The following is an 8,954-nucleotide window of genomic DNA, read 5'->3' as shown; positions in this document are numbered from 1 at the left end:
CACCATCGGTCCATCCCGAATCATCGAGCCACCGACCTACCACCAACAGTTATCGCGCCATCAATCTTCAAACAACCACCAAATCAAGCCAAAGTAAAAAAAAAAGATCATACCTAACACCTAAATCCCTAAAGTTTCAGGATTCAACCTACCCAAATCATAACCCACTACCCCACTACCCAAATATCAATAATAAATTAGGGGGAAGCATTCGAAACAAGGGGGAGCCATTTGGGAAAAATGCCGAATAAAAAAGGGAAATAAAATACAAAATGGGAGAGAGAATAAAAGGATACATATTCGGCCGATGAATGAGGACGACGATCGGAGGCCAATCCCAATGATCCAAACGGCAAGGAGGCGTCCGTTGGTGATGGGAACAATATATCCCGAGATCGAGTTGATCCAACGGTCGGATAAGAAGATCGGAGAGAGGGAAAGTAGAACGGCTTTAGTTCGATTTGTGAAGATCCTGACGTTTTTTTGCTGAAACCAAGACCGAATCCATGTTCTAGGCCTCGATACGAAGCCACTGGTGTAATCGGGGCTTGAAAAATTGCTGGAGTACGGCTGCTGTCGGTGGCGGACGAACGACCACTGCGGTGGCCTGTAGCGGAGCCACTCACCGGTGAGAGCCCCCTGACTCTGGTAGAGAGAGGGGAGAGCTTCCCTCTCTACCCAAAGAAAAATGAAAGGAAGAAATGATATAAGAAAGAAAAAGGAAAAAAAATGGGGTATTTATAGCCTATTCAAAACGACGACGTTTTGCCAATGACCTTCAGCATGTTTTCCTACTAGGGGTAAATAGCAATTTAAGCCCGTTTCCTTGCAATGTTTTATTTAAGACATTTAATGAAGTTTTAATCTGTTTTATTTCAAGCTCTTAGGTTTCAATTTTTATATTTTAGTCCTGTTTTTTTTACATATTATGTTTTTTGTTAATATTCAAATTTGACCCTCATATTTGTTCATATTTTATTTAGGTCACTGATTTGGTATAAATATTTAGGATTAATTATTGTTTAGTCCTCCGTGTTTCTTGTTTATTTTATTTTAGTCCGCAAACGTTATTTATGTGTTATTTTTGTTTCTGGTCCCTATATTTATTTTAAATTGATTATTAGGGCTCTTATTTGTTTATATTTATTTATTAGGTCCTTCTAGTTTTTGTTAATACCAGTTCAGTCCTTTAAATGTATGTTTTTTCTATTTTAAGTCCCCTAATATTCCATTTTTCACTTGCAGCTCATTCGTAGAATTAATTTGATCCATGATTTTTAATTCTTTCCAATTTAATCCTTTTTAATTTGATTTTTTTCATTTCTTTTATTTTCTTATTTTTTTATTACAATCTTAATACTAATTCTTTGTTTTTGTTTGTTTTATGTTTTTCTAAACTTTATTTATGATTTTTAAGGATACTTTTAATTGATCAAAAGGTAAATAATTATGATCGAATTTTTAAATTTTAATTGAAAATTTAAATTTTGCAATTAAGACAATAGGTAAATTAAATGGTACCGAAAGGGCAGTTCAAGGGTGCTAATCCTACCTTGACTGTAACCGACTCTCGAATCCGATATATTTCTAGCAAAACGCTTATCGGTTAAGATGGTGTCTGATCAACCAATTTTTTTAAAATAAATGATCGGTGGCGACTTTAACATTTTATTCAAGTCAAAGCCTAATTATGTGTTTCTTGTTTATTTTATTTTAGTCCGCAAACGATATTTATGGGTTATTTTTGTTTCTGGTCCATGTATTTATTTTAAATTGATTATTGGGGCTGTGATTTGTTTAAATTTATTTATTAGGTCCTTCTAGTTTTTGTTAATACCAGTTCAGTCCTTTAAATGTCTATTTTTTCTATTTTAAGTCCCCTAATATTCTGTTTTTACTTGTAGCTCATTTCTAGAATTAATTTGATCCATGAATTTTAATTCTTTCCAATTTAATCCTCTTTAATTTGATTTTTTCATTCCTTTTATTTCTTTTTTTTTATTACGATCTTAATACTAACTCTTTGTTTTTGTTTGTTTTATTTTTTTCTAAACTTTATTTATGATTTTTAGGATAATTTTAATTGATCAAAAGGTAAATAATTATGATCGAATTTTTAAATTTTAATTGCAATTTTAATTTTCGCAATTAAGATAACTGGTAAATTAAATGGTACCGAAAGGGCAGTTCAAGGGTGTTAATCCTACCTTGACTGTAACCGACTCTCGAATCTGACATATTTCTGGGGAAACGTTGATCAGGTAAGATGGTGTCCGATCAACCATTTTTTAAAATAAATTATCGGTGGCGGCTTTAACATTTTATTCAAGTCAAAGCCTAATTTCGAGTCCACCCGAAAGACGGTTGTGACAATTATTATTATTATTTAAATAAATTAGACTTAGAGGAGGGGAATGAGAATTTTGGTATGCTAAAGGAGATAAATTATTAAAAGGAAGAGTGCAACCCAAAATATAAACTATAAAAAAACTATATTAATAGTTTATAATTTATTTAATTCTAAAATATTTTGGGTATCATAATATCTCAACAGACCAAAGTTGTTTCCCGTCATACACTTGATCTACTGGGATTGTTTCAGGAAAGGCAGGCTAATATACGGCTAATATATGACGTTACTAGATACATTAAAAGATATTTAACAAATTCGGTTTAGCGCTACCGGAAATGTTGAGTAATAATAATGTAGTAGGTCTAAATTATGAAAAAATATTAAAACATTTGGCAACCGGAAAACTTAGCTTGTCGGTTTATGTCGATACTTTATAAAAATGTATCAATCCACATCAATATAACAGGAAAAAATATGACAAAACCGATCACGAAAAGACAAGACCAATAAAGCGCTACCGAATATATTGCACGTGTCGATACTTTAATATAAGTATCGACACATAGTGAATTTAAAGGTGAAATAGTTTTAGCGCCTATAAAGTGTCGATTCTTTATAAATATGTATCGATCCTCAACGATATAACAGGTAAAAACATGACAAAACCGGTCAGGAAAAGACAACCGGTAAAGAGATACCGGATATATTGCAAGTGTCGATAGTTTAATATAAGTACCAACACATTGTGAATTTAAAGGAGAATCAGTTTTAACGCCTATAAAGTGTCGATTCTTTATAAATATGTATCGATCCACAACGATATAACAGGTAAAAATATGACAAAACCGGTCAGGAAAAGATAAAACCGGTAAAGAGATACCATATATATTGCAAGTGTCGATACTTTAATATAAGTATCGACACTTTGTGAATTTAAAGGAGAAGCAGTTTTAGCTCCTAGAAAGTGTTGATTCTTTATAAATATGTATCGACCCACAACGATATAACAGGTAAAAATATGACAAAACCAGTCAGGAAAAGATAAAACCGGTAAAGAGATACTGGATATATTGCAAGTGTCGATACTTTAATATAAGTATCGACACATTGTGAATTTAAAGGAGAAGCAGTTTTAGCGCCTAGAAAGTGTCGATTCTTTATAAATATATCGATCCACAACGATATAACATGTAAAAATATGACAAAACCGGTTAGGAAAAGACAAAACCGGTAAAGAGATACTGGATATATTGCAAGTGTCGATACTTTAATATAAGTATCGACACATTGTGAATTTAAAGGAGAAACAGTTTTAGTGCCTATAAAGTGTCGATTCTTTATAAATATGTATCGATCCACAACGATATAACAGGTAAAAATATGATAAAACCGGTCTTGAAAAGACAAAACTGGTAAAGAGCTACCGGATACATTGAAAGTGCCGATAATTTAATATAAGTATCGACACTTTGTGAATTTAAAAGAGAAGTTGTTTTAGCACCTTTAAAGTGTCGATACTTTATAAAAATGTATCGATCCATAACGATATAACGGGTAAAAATATGATAAAACCGGTCTTTAAATAACAAAATCGATAAAGCGCTACCGGATATATTGAAAGTGTCTATCAGCTCGCCGACATGATTCCTGTTACTAACGGGACGGCTAGGACCGCACTCAATACCGGTTGTGGGGTATGTTTATGTTGTCATGCTCTTCAAAGTTGTGTTTTTCAGTTGATCTATTGATTTGTAATGGTAGAATGCATTTTTGTTTGTAGGTTGCAAGTTGGGTGGCATACCTTTGGAGTAGGAACGTCCTTACCATGTCATTTGCGCCGAGAGATTTACATGAAGCACAGGTTCAATTTTCTCTTGAAAGAGTTGTACCTGCTGTTATTGGTGTCCTTGGGACTATAAAGATGCCATATCCTTCTAGAGCTTTCGATATGGGTCACTGTTCCCGTTGCTTGATTCCATGGGGAGCCAATGGTGTGTCATATACTGAAATCTGAGTGTTCCTATGTTTAAGCATTAACTAGTATGGTATTTAAGTAGATTTCGTCCTTCGAGGTGTTGTTTAGTGAAGATTTTTCGTAGCAGAAGTCGAGTGATCAATGGATGTCTGATTGCAGATGGGATGTATCTGAAGTAGGTTGATCGGGTTCTTAGACAGGGTGGTTACTATATACTTTCAGGTCCACCAATCAATTGGAGGAACAATTACAAAGCATGGCAGCGTCCCAAGGAGGAACTCGAGGAGGAACAACAAAGGATTGAGGATGTCGCCAAACTCCTTTGCTGGGAAAAAAGCATGAGAAGGGTGAAATTGCCATTTGGCAAAAGAGAGTTAATGACGATTCTTGTCGCGGTAGTCAAGACGATTCTCAAGTTAATTTCTGCAAAGCCAGAGAGGCTAACGATGTCTGATATGAGCTCTGCTTGAAACTTCTTTCAGTTCTTTATTAAGAAAATTGTTGGAATTAGTAAGATTGCAGTGGAGAATTTTGCCTCTGCTTTGGCTGTTTAATGTTTTGGATGCTAATCATCTTCACACCAATTCAGGCATATCAATGTTTATCTTGTTAATTGTAATAGAAATTGTCCGAACTCCCATGCAGATCATGTCTCATGACTTGGAGCCTGTATTTTCAGACATATTTACAGTTTATGTTGCAAGTAATTCATTCTTTTTTATCTGGAATTTCATTTTATATAGTCATATGTTGAAATTATAATAGAAAATGGATGAGTGCATTACTCCGTATCTAGATGAAGTTGCCGCGAGGGGGGGGGGGGTTGGCGTTCCCGAGGCTATATGCTGTTCCTCCTAGGATTGCTAGTGGAAGTGTACCTGGAGTCTCTGCTGAGACGTATCACAAGACAATAATATTTGGAAGAAACATGTCAGTGCGTACAGGAAAATCAACTGACTTGTCGACTCCGGGAGGTATCGTAATATTTTGGACATGAATGCTGGGTTGGGAGGATTTGCTGCAGCTCTCGACTCTCCGAAACTGTGGGTTATGAATGTGATGCCAACAATAGCAGAGAAAGATACCCTGGGTGTCATGTATGAGCGAGAATTAATCGGCATCTATCACAACTGGTAAGGATTCTTACCAATGAATCATGGGTTTGCCTGGCTAAGATTATGCTTGAAGAAACTACCTCAGGTTCAGGTCTTATAATATGATCGCTTACATTACGTGACTTGTTCGTTTTGTCAACTTTCATCGGTTCAGGTGTGAGGCTTTCTCCACATACCCAAGGACATATGATCTCATACATGCACATGGTCTATTCAGTTTGTACAAGGACAAGTATCCACTAATTACTTATTCTTTGGAATGAACTCACCATTGTTGGGACTATTTGGCATTCTGTTTCTTACCCTGAACTTGTATACATTTATTGAATGTATGCACAGGTGTAACATTGAGGACATTCTAATTAAAGTGAAGATAACAGCGGGGATGAGGTGGGACACTAAGATGGTAGACTATGAAGATGGCCCCTTGGTCCCTGAGATGGTATTGGTTGCTGTTAAACAATACTGGACAGTGGGGGGAAACACGAAATCCGCGGAGTGAGCGGAAGAGGAGGATGGTAAACTTAAACCGTGGCGATGGACTCATGCAAGTCGGTCAGGTGAATTTATGGTTTCCAGTCTGAAAAATTTTGCCTGCTGGATAGTTTCAGTGTAGAAGGTTGTGAACTATGGATCAGCCATTTGTATTAATTTATTTACAGACAACTATGAAAGCTATAACTACAAAATTCTATGATTATTGAATTAATCCTATGTTTTGTTATAATCAAACCTCCTATAAATTTTTCTTAGGACGAGTAAAGGAGAAATGTATAAATTCCATGAAAAGTTGGAAATAAATATAAACTACCTACTTATGAATTGGCAGGCTACTGCAAATAGAGGACTCCTCAAGTGTACATAAACATAAATACCATACGAAAATTTTTGAGAATATTATATAAGTCGATTGTGATTTCCCTCCATTTAAACACAAGTGAAAGAACCCATATAACTAATGTGTTCATAGAAAAAAACTTCGACAACCTCTAATTCAAACGTGTTTTGCTGCTTCAAAATATTAAACCTATTTCTGTGTGTTACTTGCTGCTACTTTGCAAGACAAATGGAATGGAATGAAGTTTGAATGAAGTTTGTAAAAACAGGTGAGATATCCTATCAATAAAATGTTCTATTGGAACAAAGGGAAATTACCATTAGTAAGAATCCGAACTGGTGTGTTGGAGAAACCAATCATTTAAACCTCAGAAAAATCCATCCCCTAGCATCCCATCACAGCACAATTATACACAGAGTTACCCGATCGCTTTCTGGATAATAAGTCCCATTGTGGAGGCCCTTCTCTTGGAACACATGAATTGAGCTCTATAAACCTTCCACCTGAGGCGGTAGGACCACCGATCACTATAAGGCGGTCACTGCATGCTCTGAATACAATACCCCAACCATTCATTGAAACTGCTCTTTTGGGCAACCTTTCGACAGTTAACCATAATTTTCTTGCCTTATCATACTTCCTTACTGCCATGTCAGCATGATCGGCAGCATAAAGTTCGTTGTCAACGACTGCAACCAGAAGGGGTGCCCCAGCTACAGCAGGCATCTCAGCCTCCCTATCTGTCCCACTCCTTCGTGAAGACATGTTAGGAATTTGAGTCCACTTTTTTATCTCTAAATCATACTCCTCCCCACAAGTGAGAACCGTAGCATTACTTCCCACTCCACCAGTTCCCCCAAGTACATAAACTTTCTTATCCATAAATATCCCACTACACATCTTCCTCGGGGTATTCATGCTTGGGAGTGTCTCCCACCTCTGAATCACGGAATTGTACATTTCTGCAGAGCCCAGAATATTACCTCGAGAATCACAATCACTGACTATTATCGAAATCTCTCCAAGACTTGCGGATCCAAACAAGCACCTTGGAGTCCAAGAGTTAGTCAAAGTACTATATCTATATATCACTTGAGAAGTCACTTCCTTCCCAGATACAAGCAACTCAATTCCCACGGCCAAGAATTCCTTGTCCGAATAAGTGAAACAGTCATTGGGAGGCATCTTTGGTAAATACATCCTCTTGCGCTGAATCGGATCAAATGCCTCCCATTGAAGGAGGTCAAAGAAAAGTAAACCCAATGTTCAGCAACACCCTTCTGCCTCCTTGACTTATAGATCTCTCCGCTCCTAATTATGGATCGAAAACTCCTATTCAACAATGCAATGGAACCATAATAGGATCTTGAGCACCTTTCTGCCTCCTATAATCGGAGTTCGAGTATGGTTTATCTCTTCCTCATCCCTTAACTGTATCTCCCCCATCTCCCTACTAAGTTCTTCGACTTGTTGATTCTTTGTTAAGCACTTTTGTATCCGGGATCGGACTTCAGCTTGTTTCCTCTCAAGGATACAGTTTCATCCCTGTCTTTTAGCCCAGACTTCGTCCTTCTTCTTCTTCTTCTCTCTCTCTCCCCTTCAAGCTCTCGATTCCTTCGCTCTCTGGCCTCGAAGTCCTCCAGTATAGTGCTTATTTCAACCTCTAATCCTTGGACCTGATTTTTCTCTATTTTTAGTTCTCTCAGACTATGATCTCTTTCTTTCTTCCACTTCTCAATTTCACAGTTTTTAACTTTTCTTTCATTAATTAATTCTCTTTTGTCAGCCTCTAGCCCCTCTATCTTCTTCCTTGCAGCCTTTAGCCACTTGAGGTGACTCTTATTCTCAGCTTCCAGACTTTTAACTCGACGCTTCATAGCACCTACTTCCATAGCCCACTGTTGAGATCCACGGCGTTCGCCACACGATATCCTGGTCTCGAATGTTTTTGAAGTTACTAATCCACTAGTCTTTGTGCGAGGTTACGAGCCACTCTCTTGTGAGATAATCTGCAATAGGTTAGTATCCTCTTAAAAAGCGATCATAGTCAACAGTCTCCTTCTTCTAGAAGTGACTTTGGATCCTCTTGGTAAGCACCTGTTGGGGAAAACGGGTTAATTCCCACACGAACGTAGTTTTAAAATTAACCTAAAATGTCAATATTAAAACCACCAAAGGTTGCACAGCGGATAAACCTGTCAAACTATTGAATATTGAAACACAATGGAAAAGAACCGAATAAAAAACAATAAAGGAGAAAACACACCAAATTTACGAGGTTCGACGAGAATATCATCTACTCCTCGGGCACCACACCGGATGATAACTTCACTATATCACCAATATTACAACAAATGGAATTATTTGGAATTCCCAAAGTGGGAGAAAGAAGAATACAAGAGGAAGAGAGAACTTGTTTTTGGGCTGATTTCTAATAGAAATATTTAGGTCTATTTATAGTTGAGTTTCAAGAACAATATGTTCAAAGTTTGGCCACCTACCAAAGAATTTTCTAATGTGTACAAGTTAGCCACCAAATATGAAATTCACATGTTCAAAGTTTGGCCACCAACCAAGATGAAATTTCAAATAAGTTGGCCACCAACCAAGATGAAATTTCCAACTTGTCAACTTAATTTCTAGACAAATCTAACAAATCTCCACCTTGGCTTG

General features: G+C 36.7%; 2 pseudogenes; one reads left to right on the top strand and one right to left on the bottom strand.

The window, feature by feature from the left end:
- The first annotated feature begins 307 nt into the window (after positions 1–307).
- Positions 308–5,980, top strand: LOC120138598 (annotated as a pseudogene).
- A 501-nt stretch (positions 5,981–6,481) lies between these two features.
- On the bottom strand, positions 6,482–8,173 carry LOC120138589 (annotated as a pseudogene).
- Positions 8,174–8,954: the final 781 nt, after the last annotated feature.

Source organism: Hibiscus syriacus, unplaced genomic scaffold (assembly GCF_006381635.1).
Source record: "Hibiscus syriacus cultivar Baekdansim isolate YM2019G1 unplaced genomic scaffold, ASM638163v2 tig00002237_pilon, whole genome shotgun sequence".
Classification (NCBI taxonomy): Eukaryota; Viridiplantae; Streptophyta; class Magnoliopsida; order Malvales; family Malvaceae; genus Hibiscus; species Hibiscus syriacus.
This window is presented reverse-complemented; position numbering and strand designations above follow the sequence as displayed.